This window comes from Triturus cristatus, chromosome 8, assembly GCF_964204655.1.
Source record: "Triturus cristatus chromosome 8, aTriCri1.1, whole genome shotgun sequence".
Classification (NCBI taxonomy): Eukaryota; Metazoa; Chordata; class Amphibia; order Caudata; family Salamandridae; genus Triturus; species Triturus cristatus.
Window position 1 is genome coordinate 737,784,966 of NC_140591.1, and position 12,493 is coordinate 737,797,458.

Sequence of the window (12,493 nt, forward strand, 5' to 3'; positions counted from 1 at the left end):
GCCGAGGGCCTCTGCACTCAAAGCCAGAAACACTCCACTAAAATAAGATTCCTGTTGGTGCCAACAATTCTCCATGTTAATGCTTGTTCTAGGTGAGCAGTGAACCGATTGCAGGGCTCTTTTGAAAGCAAGGTCTGAGAACCAACAGATACATCCACACGCCGATTACTTTAGTGTTTTGAGAGAATTCCCTTTCTTGGAACGAGATTGCATGAAATAATCTTCAGGGCTTGGACAATTCCATGGCAAAACGGCACCTATCAACATTGTAGCCAACACAATATAACAACTGTTTCTGCCCGGTTTCGAACCGGGGACCTTTCGCGTGTGAGGCGAACGTGATAACCACTACACTACAGAAACAGATACCTACAGTTGATTTTTCTGTAATGAAACTGCTCCGAACTGGCTATTCCATGGGCCTCTGGCTTTAGATTTCTTTCATGCAACCTGCCCGACATCCCTAGCTGAACGCTCGTACATGCCATGCAAGACCAGATGTTTGGTATTAGCTCAGACTGGGCAGGGCTGAAGCATGAGACTCTAGCAAAGAATTATCCACTACTGCAAAGAAAAAATTGATGTTGGTTTTGAAACGCAAACTTCAAAACAACTTGAAAAGAGTACCAAAAAAAGGGCTCGTCCGGGATTTGAACCCGGGACCTCTCGCACCCAAAGCGAGAATCATACCCCTAGACCAACGAGCCCTCAAAATCCTCTTACCTCTCAAAAGCTAATACCGGCTCTAAGCCCGCAATGAAGATCATGCTGGTATCTTTATGATGCTTGGTCTGTGAATACGCATGAAAGTCAGTCTCAACTTACCCTTTCTCAAACGATAGCACTATCATTTACAAGTGTCTCCTTTTATTCCGTCCCAGCTTTGGACACGTCTTACAGGAAGTCAGCCCTTATTTATATATTTCTTCAGTGGCTGAAGCTTAATGAGAAAGAGTAACAAGTTGTTCATAACAACATAAGAAACACATTGTGCATTTTCCCTTAAATACTCCTTCACTTTGTGCCAAAAGAAATACCAAGGTGAATACCTAGGCCACAGATTCAAGCTAAAGATCTTCCTGCTGAATGCAAGGCGCAATAAAAACTGCATATCGCTGGACTAAAGCATTCCTTGCATAGCCTCTAACATCATAACATAACTGAGCTGCTAGCAGCAAGCTAACCAATACCTTTCTGAAATGAGAATGACATGTGCTTATCTGCTCAATCAGTGCTCAATCAGGCGAGATTTAGAAAAGGTGGAAAGGGTCCAAGTGGATGCCCCTTCCTTTTTAGGGTGGGTCCTGCTGACTATCATAGGATTGCTTGTAAAAGTGGTCAGGGTCAGAGGAAAAGCTGCCAACACTTCTTAGCGTTCTCTATAGATGCAGCCATTTTCTGTGACTGTAATTTCGGCCTTTTCCCAGAAGTCTCTATTCTGCCTATGCAAATTAACAAAAGCAGTGCTTATTCCTCACTTGCTCAAAGGTCCTTCCTGTCCAGAAAGCTCTGATTAAGCATGCTTATTTTCTTTTTCTGGGATATTTTAAATTGTTTCGCTGTCCAGTCTGTGGCAGTAGAAAGCTGCTTATGATGCCAGGTTTTGATGAATCCCCAAGGTACAAGTACAGAGGAATATATCAGTCTCTAGGATATGGAACTTTTAGCTAACACATCACAATATGTGATGCTTGCCAAGAAAACACTACATTCTGGAGCGCTGATGATCAGAACATTCTGCTCCTGAAGGATAGAAAAGACAGCTTGATTGAAATAAAGTCTGTTTATATTGACGCTCTCTCTCTCCCTATATATACATACATGCGTACACACACACACACAGGTATGTCATGCATTTCTTCAGATTTGTTTCAACCATTTACCATTTATTGGAGAATCCCTACTTTTCAAGTGACTGCAAATGAAGTCATCTCTGGCACTTTTTGTGCAAAGTAAGAGACGCACATGACACCTTTTTATAAAAGTCATCGGTTTCTTTGTTACTGTGTACTTTCAAAGCATGGGGCTTTCACACGTCAGGTAAACCTGATTACCACTACACAACAAAAGCAGATGCAGCTTTCTTATCTATGTCGTGATAGAACAGTTGTGAATTGAGTAGAAGAAGGGCCCTGATGTGATACTTATTACATGCAGCCTGTAAGATAGTCAAACATGCAGGCTAGGAAGGAAGATGCAAATATCAATGTATTAGAAAAACACCTAAAGGCGAGTGATATGCTTTCATTCATGCATGGCTAGGAAAAATCGCCATACTGTTGCAAACATTCTTACACCACCAACTGGAAATAAATGATTCTGACATTAAACGTAAAGGTGACAATGCATTTGTATCATCACCTTGAGAAGGATCATCTTGGAATTGAGCCGAGGGCCTCTGCACTCAAAGCCAGAAACACTCCACTAAAATAAGATTCCTGTTGGTGCCAACAATTCTCCATGTTAATGCTTGTTCTAGGTGAGCAGTGAACCGATTGCAGGGCTCTTTTGAAAGCAAGGTCTGAGAACCAACAGATACATCCACACGCCGATTACTTTAGTGTTTTGAGAGAATTCCCTTTCTTGGAACGAGATTGCATGAAATAATCTTCAGGGCTTGGACAATTCCATGGCAAAACGGCACCTATCAACATTGTAGCCAACACAATATAACAACTGTTTCTGCCCGGTTTCGAACCGGGGACCTTTCGCGTGTGAGGCGAACGTGATAACCACTACACTACAGAAACAGATACCTACAGTTGATTTTTCTGTAATGAAACTGCTCCGAACTGGCTATTCCATGGGCCTCTGGCTTTAGATTTCTTTCATGCAACCTGCCCGACATCCCTAGCTGAACGCTCGTACATGCCATGCAAGACCAGATGTTTGGTATTAGCTCAGACTGGGCAGGGCTGAAGCATGAGACTCTAGCAAAGAATTATCCACTACTGCAAAGAAAAAATTGATGTTGGTTTTGAAACGCAAACTTCAAAACAACTTGAAAAGAGTACCAAGAAAAGGGCTCGTCCGGGATTTGAACCCGGGACCTCTCGCACCCAAAGCGAGAATCATACCCCTAGACCAACGAGCCCTCAAAATCCTCTTACCTCTCAAAAGCTAATACCGGCTCTAAGCCCGCAATGAAGATCATGCTGGTATCTTTATGATGCTTGGTCTGTGAATACGCATGAAAGTCAGTCTCAACTTACCCTTTCTCAAACGATAGCACTATCATTTACAAGTGTCTCCTTTTATTCCGTCCCAGCTTTGGACACGTCTTACAGGAAGTCAGCCCTTATTTATATATTTCTTCAGTGGCTGAAGCTTAATGAGAAAGAGTAACAAGTTGTTCATAACAACATAAGAAACACATTGTGCATTTTCTCTTAAATACTCCTTCACTTTGTGCCAAAAGAAATACCAAGGTGAATACCTAGGCCACAGATTCAAGCTAAAGATCTTCCTGCTGAATGCAAGGCGCAATAAAAACTGCATATCGCTGGACTAAAGCATTCCTTGCATAGCCTCTAACATCATAACATAACTGAGCTGCTAGCAGCAAGCTAACCAATACCTTTCTGAAATGAGAATGACATGTGCTTATCTGCTCAATCAGTGCTCAATCAGGCGAGATTTAGAAAAGGTGGAAAGGGTCCAAGTGGATGCCCCTTCCTTTTTAGGGTGGGTCCTGCTGACTATCATAGGATTGCTTGTAAAAGTGGTCAGGGTCAGAGGAAAAGCTGCCAACACTTCTTAGCGTTCTCTATAGATGCAGCCATTTTCTGTGACTGTAATTTCGGCCTTTTCCCAGAAGTCTCTATTCTGCCTATGCAAATTAACAAAAGCAGTGCTTATTCCTCACTTGCTCAAAGGTCCTTCCTGTCCAGAAAGCTCTGATTAAGCATGCTTATTTTCTTTTTCTGGGATATTTTAAATTGTTTCGCTGTCCAGTCTGTGGCAGTAGAAAGCTGCTTATGATGCCAGGTTTTGATGAATCCCCAAGGTACAAGTACAGAGGAATATATCAGTCTCTAGGATATGGAACTTTTAGCTAACACATCACAATATGTGATGCTTGCCAAGAAAACACTACATTCTGGAGCGCTGATGATCAGAACATTCTGCTCCTGAAGGATAGAAAAGACAGCTTGATTGAAATAAAGTCTGTTTATATTGACGCTCTCTCTCTCCCTATATATACATACATGCGTACACACACACACACAGGTATGTCATGCATTTCTTCAGATTTGTTTCAACCATTTACCATTTATTGGAGAATCCCTACTTTTCAAGTGACTGCAAATGAAGTCATCTCTGGCACTTTTTGTGCAAAGTAAGAGACGCACATGACACCTTTTTATAAAAGTCATCGGTTTCTTTGTTACTGTGTACTTTCAAAGCATGGGGCTTTCACACGTCAGGTAAACCTGATTACCACTACACAACAAAAGCAGATGCAGCTTTCTTATCTATGTCGTGATAGAACAGTTGTGAATTGAGTAGAAGAAGGGCCCTGATGTGATACTTATTACATGCAGCCTGTAAGATAGTCAAACATGCAGGCTAGGAAGGAAGATGCAAATATCAATGTATTAGAAAAACACCTAAAGGCGAGTGATATGCTTTCATTCATGCATGGCTAGGAAAAATCGCCATACTGTTGCAAACATTCTTACACCACCAACTGGAAATAAATGATTCTGACATTAAACGTAAAGGTGACAATGCATTTGTATCATCACCTTGAGAAGGATCATCTTGGAATTGAGCCGAGGGCCTCTGCACTCAAAGCCAGAAACACTCCACTAAAATAAGATTCCTGTTGGTGCCAACAATTCTCCATGTTAATGCTTGTTCTAGGTGAGCAGTGAACCGATTGCAGGGCTCTTTTGAAAGCAAGGTCTGAGAACCAACAGATACATCCACACGCCGATTACTTTAGTGTTTTGAGAGAATTCCCTTTCTTGGAACGAGATTGCATGAAATAATCTTCAGGGCTTGGACAATTCCATGGCAAAACGGCACCTATCAACATTGTAGCCAACACAATATAACAACTGTTTCTGCCCGGTTTCGAACCGGGGACCTTTCGCGTGTGAGGCGAACGTGATAACCACTACACTACAGAAACAGATACCTACAGTTGATTTTTCTGTAATGAAACTGCTCCGAACTGGCTATTCCATGGGCCTCTGGCTTTAGATTTCTTTCATGCAACCTGCCCGACATCCCTAGCTGAACGCTCGTACATGCCATGCAAGACCAGATGTTTGGTATTAGCTCAGACTGGGCAGGGCTGAAGCATGAGACTCTAGCAAAGAATTATCCACTACTGCAAAGAAAAAATTGATGTTGGTTTTGAAACGCAAACTTCAAAACAACTTGAAAAGAGTACCAAGAAAAGGGCTCGTCCGGGATTTGAACCCGGGACCTCTCGCACCCAAAGCGAGAATCATACCCCTAGACCAACGAGCCCTCAAAATCCTCTTACCTCTCAAAAGCTAATACCGGCTCTAAGCCCGCAATGAAGTTCATGCTGGTATCTTTATGATGCTTGGTCTGTGAATACGCATGAAAGTCAGTCTCAACTTACCCTTTCTCAAACGATAGCACTATCATTTACAAGTGTCTCCTTTTATTCCGTCCCAGCTTTGGACACGTCTTACAGGAAGTCAGCCCTTATTTATATATTTCTTCAGTGGCTGAAGCTTAATGAGAAAGAGTAACAAGTTGTTCATAACAACATAAGAAACACATTGTGCATTTTCTCTTAAATACTCCTTCACTTTGTGCCAAAAGAAATACCAAGGTGAATACCTAGGCCACAGATTCAAGCTAAAGATCTTCCTGCTGAATGCAAGGCGCAATAAAAACTGCATATCGCTGGACTAAAGCATTCCTTGCATAGCCTCTAACATCATAACATAACTGAGCTGCTAGCAGCAAGCTAACCAATACCTTTCTGAAATGAGAATGACATGTGCTTATCTGCTCAATCAGTGCTCAATCAGGCGAGATTTAGAAAAGGTGGAAAGGGTCCAAGTGGATGCCCCTTCCTTTTTAGGGTGGGTCCTGCTGACTATCATAGGATTGCTTGTAAAAGTGGTCAGGGTCAGAGGAAAAGCTGCCAACACTTCTTAGCGTTCTCTATAGATGCAGCCATTTTCTGTGACTGTAATTTCGGCCTTTTCCCAGAAGTCTCTATTCTGCCTATGCAAATTAACAAAAGCAGTGCTTATTCCTCACTTGCTCAAAGGTCCTTCCTGTCCAGAAAGCTCTGATTAAGCATGCTTATTTTCTTTTTCTGGGATATTTTAAATTGTTTCGCTGTCCAGTCTGTGGCAGTAGAAAGCTGCTTATGATGCCAGGTTTTGATGAATCCCCAAGGTACAAGTACAGAGGAATATATCAGTCTCTAGGATATGGAACTTTTAGCTAACACATCACAATATGTGATGCTTGCCAAGAAAACACTACATTCTGGAGCGCTGATGATCAGAACATTCTGCTCCTGAAGGATAGAAAAGACAGCTTGATTGAAATAAAGTCTGTTTATATTGACGCTCTCTCTCTCCCTATATATACATACATGCGTACACACACACACACAGGTATGTCATGCATTTCTTCAGATTTGTTTCAACCATTTACCATTTATTGGAGAATCCCTACTTTTCAAGTGACTGCAAATGAAGTCATCTCTGGCACTTTTTGTGCAAAGTAAGAGACGCACATGACACCTTTTTATAAAAGTCATCGGTTTCTTTGTTACTGTGTACTTTCAAAGCATGGGGCTTTCACACGTCAGGTAAACCTGATTACCACTACACAACAAAAGCAGATGCAGCTTTCTTATCTATGTCGTGATAGAACAGTTGTGAATTGAGTAGAAGAAGGGCCCTGATGTGATACTTATTACATGCAGCCTGTAAGATAGTCAAACATGCAGGCTAGGAAGGAAGATGCAAATATCAATGTATTAGAAAAACACCTAAAGGCGAGTGATATGCTTTCATTCATGCATGGCTAGGAAAAATCGCCATACTGTTGCAAACATTCTTACACCACCAACTGGAAATAAATGATTCTGACATTAAACGTAAAGGTGACAATGCATTTGTATCATCACCTTGAGAAGGATCATCTTGGAATTGAGCCGAGGGCCTCTGCACTCAAAGCCAGAAACACTCCACTAAAATAAGATTCCTGTTGGTGCCAACAATTCTCCATGTTAATGCTTGTTCTAGGTGAGCAGTGAACCGATTGCAGGGCTCTTTTGAAAGCAAGGTCTGAGAACCAACAGATACATCCACACGCCGATTACTTTAGTGTTTTGAGAGAATTCCCTTTCTTGGAACGAGATTGCATGAAATAATCTTCAGGGCTTGGACAATTCCATGGCAAAACAGCACCTATCAACATTGTAGCCAACACAATATAACAACTGTTTCTGCCCGGTTTCGAACCGGGGACCTTTCGCGTGTGAGGCGAACGTGATAACCACTACACTACAGAAACAGATACCTACAGTTGATTTTTCTGTAATGAAACTGCTCCGAACTGGCTATTCCATGGGCCTCTGGCTTTAGATTTCTTTCATGCAACCTGCCCGACATCCCTAGCTGAACGCTCGTACATGCCATGCAAGACCAGATGTTTGGTATTAGCTCAGACTGGGCAGGGCTGAAGCATGAGACTCTAGCAAAGAATTATCCACTACTGCAAAGAAAAAATTGATGTTGGTTTTGAAACGCAAACTTCAAAACAACTTGAAAAGAGTACCAAGAAAAGGGCTCGTCCGGGATTTGAACCCGGGACCTCTCGCACCCAAAGCGAGAATCATACCCCTAGACCAACGAGCCCTCAAAATCCTCTTACCTCTCAAAAGCTAATACCGGCTCTAAGCCCGCAATGAAGATCATGCTGGTATCTTTATGATGCTTGGTCTGTGAATACGCATGAAAGTCAGTCTCAACTTACCCTTTCTCAAACGATAGCACTATCATTTACAAGTGTCTCCTTTTATTCCGTCCCAGCTTTGGACACGTCTTACAGGAAGTCAGCCCTTATTTATATATTTCTTCAGTGGCTGAAGCTTAATGAGAAAGAGTAACAAGTTGTTCATAACAACCACATTGTGCATTTTCTCTTAAATACTCCTTCACTTTGTGCCAAAAGAAATACCAAGGTGAATACCTAGGCCACAGATTCAAGCTAAAGATCTTCCTGCTGAATGCAAGGCGCAATAAAAACTGCATATCGCTGGACTAAAGCATTCCTTGCATAGCCTCTAACATCATAACATAACTGAGCTGCTAGCAGCAAGCTAACCAATACCTTTCTGAAATGAGAATGACATGTGCTTATCTGCTCAATCAGTGCTCAATCAATCAGGCTCGATCAGGCTCGATCAGGCGAGATTTAGAAAAGGTGGAAAGGGTCCAAGTGGATGCCCCTTCCTTTTTAGGGTGGGTCCTGCTGACTATCATAGGATTGCTTGTAAAAGTGGCCAGGGTCAGAGGAAAAGCTGCCAACACTTCTTAGCGTTCTCTATAGATGCAGCCATTTTCTGTGACTGTAATTTCGGCCTTTTCCCAGAAGTCTCTATTCTGCCTATGCAAATTAACAAAAGCAGTGCTTATTCCTCACTTGCTCCAATGTCCCTCCTGTCCAGAAAGCTCTGATTAAGCATGCTTATTTTCTTTTTCTGGGATATTTTAAATTGTTTCGCTGTCCAGTCTGTGGCAGTAGAAAGCTGCTTATGATGCCCGGTTTTGATGAATCCCCAAGGTACAAGTACAGAGGAATATATCAGTCTCTAGGATATGGAACTTTTAGCTAACACATCACAATATGTGATGCTTGCCAAGAAAACACTACATTCTGGAGCGCTGATGATCAGAACATTCTGCTCCTGAAGGATAGAAAAGACAGCTTGATTGAAATAAAGTCTGTTTATATTGACGCTCTCTCTCTCCCTATATATACATACATGCATACACACACACACACAGGTATGTCATGCATTTCTTCAGATTTGTTTCAACCATTTACCATTTATTGGAGAATCCCTACTTTTCAAGTGACTGCAAATGAAGTCATCTCTGGCACTTTTTGTGCAAAGTAAGAGACACACATGACACCTTATTATAAAAGTCATCGGTTTCTTTGTTACTGTGTACTTTCAAAGCATGGGGCTTTCACACGTCAGGTAAACCTGATTACCACTACACAACAAAAGCAGATGCAGCTTTCTTATCTATGTCGTGATAGAACAGTTGTGAATTGAGTAGAAGAAGGGCCCTGATGTGATACTTATTACATGCAGCCTGTAAGATAGTCAAACATGCAGGCTAGGAAGGAAGATGCAAATATCAATGTATTAGAAAAACACCTAAAGGCGAGTGATATGCTTTCATTCATGCATGGCTAGGAAAAATCGCCATACTGTTGCAAACATTCTTACACCACCAACTGGAAATAAATGATTCTGACATTAAACGTAAAGGTGACAATGCATTTGTATCATCACCTTGAGAAGGATCATCTTGGAATTGAGCCGAGGGCCTCTGCACTCAAAGCCAGAAACACTCCACTAAAATAAGATTCCTGTTGGTGCCAACAATTCTCCATGTTAATGCTTGTTCTAGGTGAGCAGTGAACCGATTGCAGGGCTCTTTTGAAAGCAAGGTCTGAGAACCAACAGATACATCCACACGCCGATTACTTTAGTGTTTTGAGAGAATTCCCTTTCTTGGAACGAGATTGCATGAAATAATCTTCAGGGCTTGGACAATTCCATGGCAAAACGGCACCTATCAACATTGTAGCCAACACAATATAACAACTGTTTCTGCCCGGTTTCGAACCGGGGACCTTTCGCGTGTGAGGCGAACTTGATAACCACTACACTACAGAAACAGATACCTACAGTTGATTTTTCTGTAATGAAACTGCTCCGAACTGGCTATTCCATGGGCCTCTGGCTTTAGATTTCTTTCATGCAACCTGCCCGACATCCCTAGCTGAACGCTCGTACATGCCATGCAAGACCAGATGTTTGGTATTAGCTCAGACTGGGCAGGGCTGAAGCATGAGACTCTAGCAAAGAATTATCCACTACTGCAAAGAAAAAATTGATGTTGGTTTTGAAACGCAAACTTCAAAACAACTTGAAAAGAGTACCAAGAAAAGGGCTCGTCCGGGATTTGAACCCGGGACCTCTCGCACCCAAAGCGAGAATCATACCCCTAGACCAACGAGCCCTCAAAATCCTCTTACCTCTCAAAAGCTAATACCGGCTCTAAGCCCGCAATGAAGATCATGCTGGTATCTTTATGATGCTTGGTCTGTGAATACGCATGAAAGTCAGTCTCAACTTACCCTTTCTCAAACGATAGCACTATCATTTACAAGTGTCTCCTTTTATTCCGTCCCAGCTTTGGACACGTCTTACAGGAAGTCAGCCCTTATTTATATATTTCTGCAGTGGCTGAAGCTTAATGAGAAAGAGTAACAAGTTGTTCATAACAACATAAGAAACACATTGTGCATTTTCTCTCAAATACTCCTTCACTTTGTGCCAAAAGAAATACCAAGGTGAATACCTAGGCCACAGATTCAAGCTAAAGATCTTCCTGGTGAAGGCAAGGCGCAATAAAAACTGCATATCGCTGGACTAAAGCATTCCTTGCATAGCCTCTAACATCATAACATAACTGAGCTGCTAGCAGCAAGCTAACCAATACCTTTCTGAAATGAGAATGACATGTGCTTATCTGCTCAATCAGTGCTCAATCAGGCGAGATTTAGAAAAGGTGGAAAGGGTCCAAGTGGATGCCCCTTCCTTTTTAGGGTGGGTCCTGCTGACTATCATAGGATTGCTTGTAAAAGTGGTCAGGGTCAGAGGAAAAGCTGCCAACACTTCTTAGCGTTCTCTATAGATGCAGCCATTTTCTGTGACTGTAATTTCGGCCTTTTCCCAGAAGTCTCTATTCTGCCTATGCAAATTAACAAAAGCAGTGCTTATTCCTCACTTGCTCAAAGGTCCTTCCTGTCCAGAAAGCTCTGATTAAGCATGCTTATTTTCTTTTTCTGGGATATTTTAAATTGTTTCGCTGTCCAGTCTGTGGCAGTAGAAAGCTGCTTATGATGCCAGGTTTTGATGAATCCCCAAGGTACAAGTACAGAGGAATATATCAGTCTCTAGGATATGGAACTTTTAGCTAACACATCACAATATGTGATGCTTGCCAAGAAAACACTACATTCTGGAGCGCTGATGATCAGAACATTCTGCTCCTGAAGGATAGAAAAGACAGCTTGATTGAAATAAAGTCTGTTTATATTGACGCTCTCTCTCTCCCTATATATACATACATGCGTACACACACACACACAGGTATGTCATGCATTTCTTCAGATTTGTTTCAACCATTTACCATTTATTGGAGAATCCCTACTTTTCAAGTGACTGCAAATGAAGTCATCTCTGGCACTTTTTGTGCAAAGTAAGAGACGCACATGACACCTTTTTATAAAAGTCATCGGTTTCTTTGTTACTGTGTACTTTCAAAGCATGGGGCTTTCACACGTCAGGTAAACCTGATTACCACTACACAACAAAAGCAGATGCAGCTTTCTTATCTATGTCGTGATAGAACAGTTGTGAATTGAGTAGAAGAAGGGCCCTGATGTGATACTTATTACATGCAGCCTGTAAGATAGTCAAACATGCAGGCTAGGAAGGAAGATGCAAATATCAATGTATTAGAAAAACACCTAAAGGCGAGTGATATGCTTTCATTCATGCATGGCTAGGAAAAATCGCCATACTGTTGCAAACATTCTTACACCACCAACTGGAAATAAATGATTCTGACATTAAACGTAAAGGTGACAATGCATTTGTATCATCACCTTGAGAAGGATCATCTTGGAATTGAGCCGAGGGCCTCTGCACTCAAAGCCAGAAACACTCCACTAAAATAAGATTCCTGTTGGTGCCAACAATTCTCCATGTTAATGCTTGTTCTAGGTGAGCAGTGAACCGATTGCAGGGCTCTTTTGAAAGCAAGGTCTGAGAACCAACAGATACATCCACACGCCGATTACTTTAGTGTTTTGAGAGAATTCCCTTTCTTGGAACGAGATTGCATGAAATAATCTTCAGGGCTTGGACAATTCCATGGCAAAACGGCACCTATCAACATTGTAGCCAACACAATATAACAACTGTTTCTGCCCGGTTTCGAACCGGGGACCTTTCGCGTGTGAGGCGAACTTGATAACCACTACACTACAGAAACAGATACCTACAGTTGATTTTTCTGTAATGAAACTGCTCCGAACTGGCTATTCCATGGGCCTCTGGCTTTAGATTTCTTTCATGCAACCTGCCCGACATCCCTAGCTGAACGCTCGTACATGCCATGCAAGACCAGATGTTTGGTATTAGCTCAGACTGGGCAGGGCTGAAGCATGAGAC

At 42.0% G+C, this 12,493-nt stretch overlaps 9 non-coding genes across 9 annotated transcripts; all 9 read right to left on the reverse strand.

Annotated features, from left to right (window-relative positions):
- Positions 1-290: 290 nt before the first annotated feature.
- On the reverse strand, positions 291-363 carry TRNAV-CAC (transfer RNA valine (anticodon CAC)). The gene has a single exon. It is a non-coding gene; the product is annotated as a tRNA-Val (tRNA).
- Positions 364-635: 272 nt separating this feature from the next.
- On the reverse strand, positions 636-707 carry TRNAP-UGG (transfer RNA proline (anticodon UGG)). Its single transcript has one exon. It is a non-coding gene; the product is annotated as a tRNA-Pro (tRNA).
- Positions 708-2,677: 1,970 nt separating this feature from the next.
- Positions 2,678-2,750, reverse strand: TRNAV-CAC (transfer RNA valine (anticodon CAC)). The gene has a single exon. It is a non-coding gene; the product is annotated as a tRNA-Val (tRNA).
- A 272-nt stretch (positions 2,751-3,022) lies between these two features.
- TRNAP-UGG (transfer RNA proline (anticodon UGG)) lies at positions 3,023-3,094 on the reverse strand. Its single transcript has one exon. It is a non-coding gene; the product is annotated as a tRNA-Pro (tRNA).
- A 1,970-nt stretch (positions 3,095-5,064) lies between these two features.
- TRNAV-CAC (transfer RNA valine (anticodon CAC)) lies at positions 5,065-5,137 on the reverse strand. Its single transcript has one exon. It is a non-coding gene; the product is annotated as a tRNA-Val (tRNA).
- A 272-nt stretch (positions 5,138-5,409) lies between these two features.
- TRNAP-UGG (transfer RNA proline (anticodon UGG)) lies at positions 5,410-5,481 on the reverse strand. Its single transcript has one exon. It is a non-coding gene; the product is annotated as a tRNA-Pro (tRNA).
- A 1,970-nt stretch (positions 5,482-7,451) lies between these two features.
- TRNAV-CAC (transfer RNA valine (anticodon CAC)) lies at positions 7,452-7,524 on the reverse strand. Its single transcript has one exon. It is a non-coding gene; the product is annotated as a tRNA-Val (tRNA).
- Positions 7,525-7,796: 272 nt separating this feature from the next.
- TRNAP-UGG (transfer RNA proline (anticodon UGG)) lies at positions 7,797-7,868 on the reverse strand. Its single transcript has one exon. It is a non-coding gene; the product is annotated as a tRNA-Pro (tRNA).
- Positions 7,869-10,199: 2,331 nt separating this feature from the next.
- TRNAP-UGG (transfer RNA proline (anticodon UGG)) lies at positions 10,200-10,271 on the reverse strand. Its single transcript has one exon. It is a non-coding gene; the product is annotated as a tRNA-Pro (tRNA).
- Between the last annotated feature and the right edge of the window lie 2,222 nt (positions 10,272-12,493).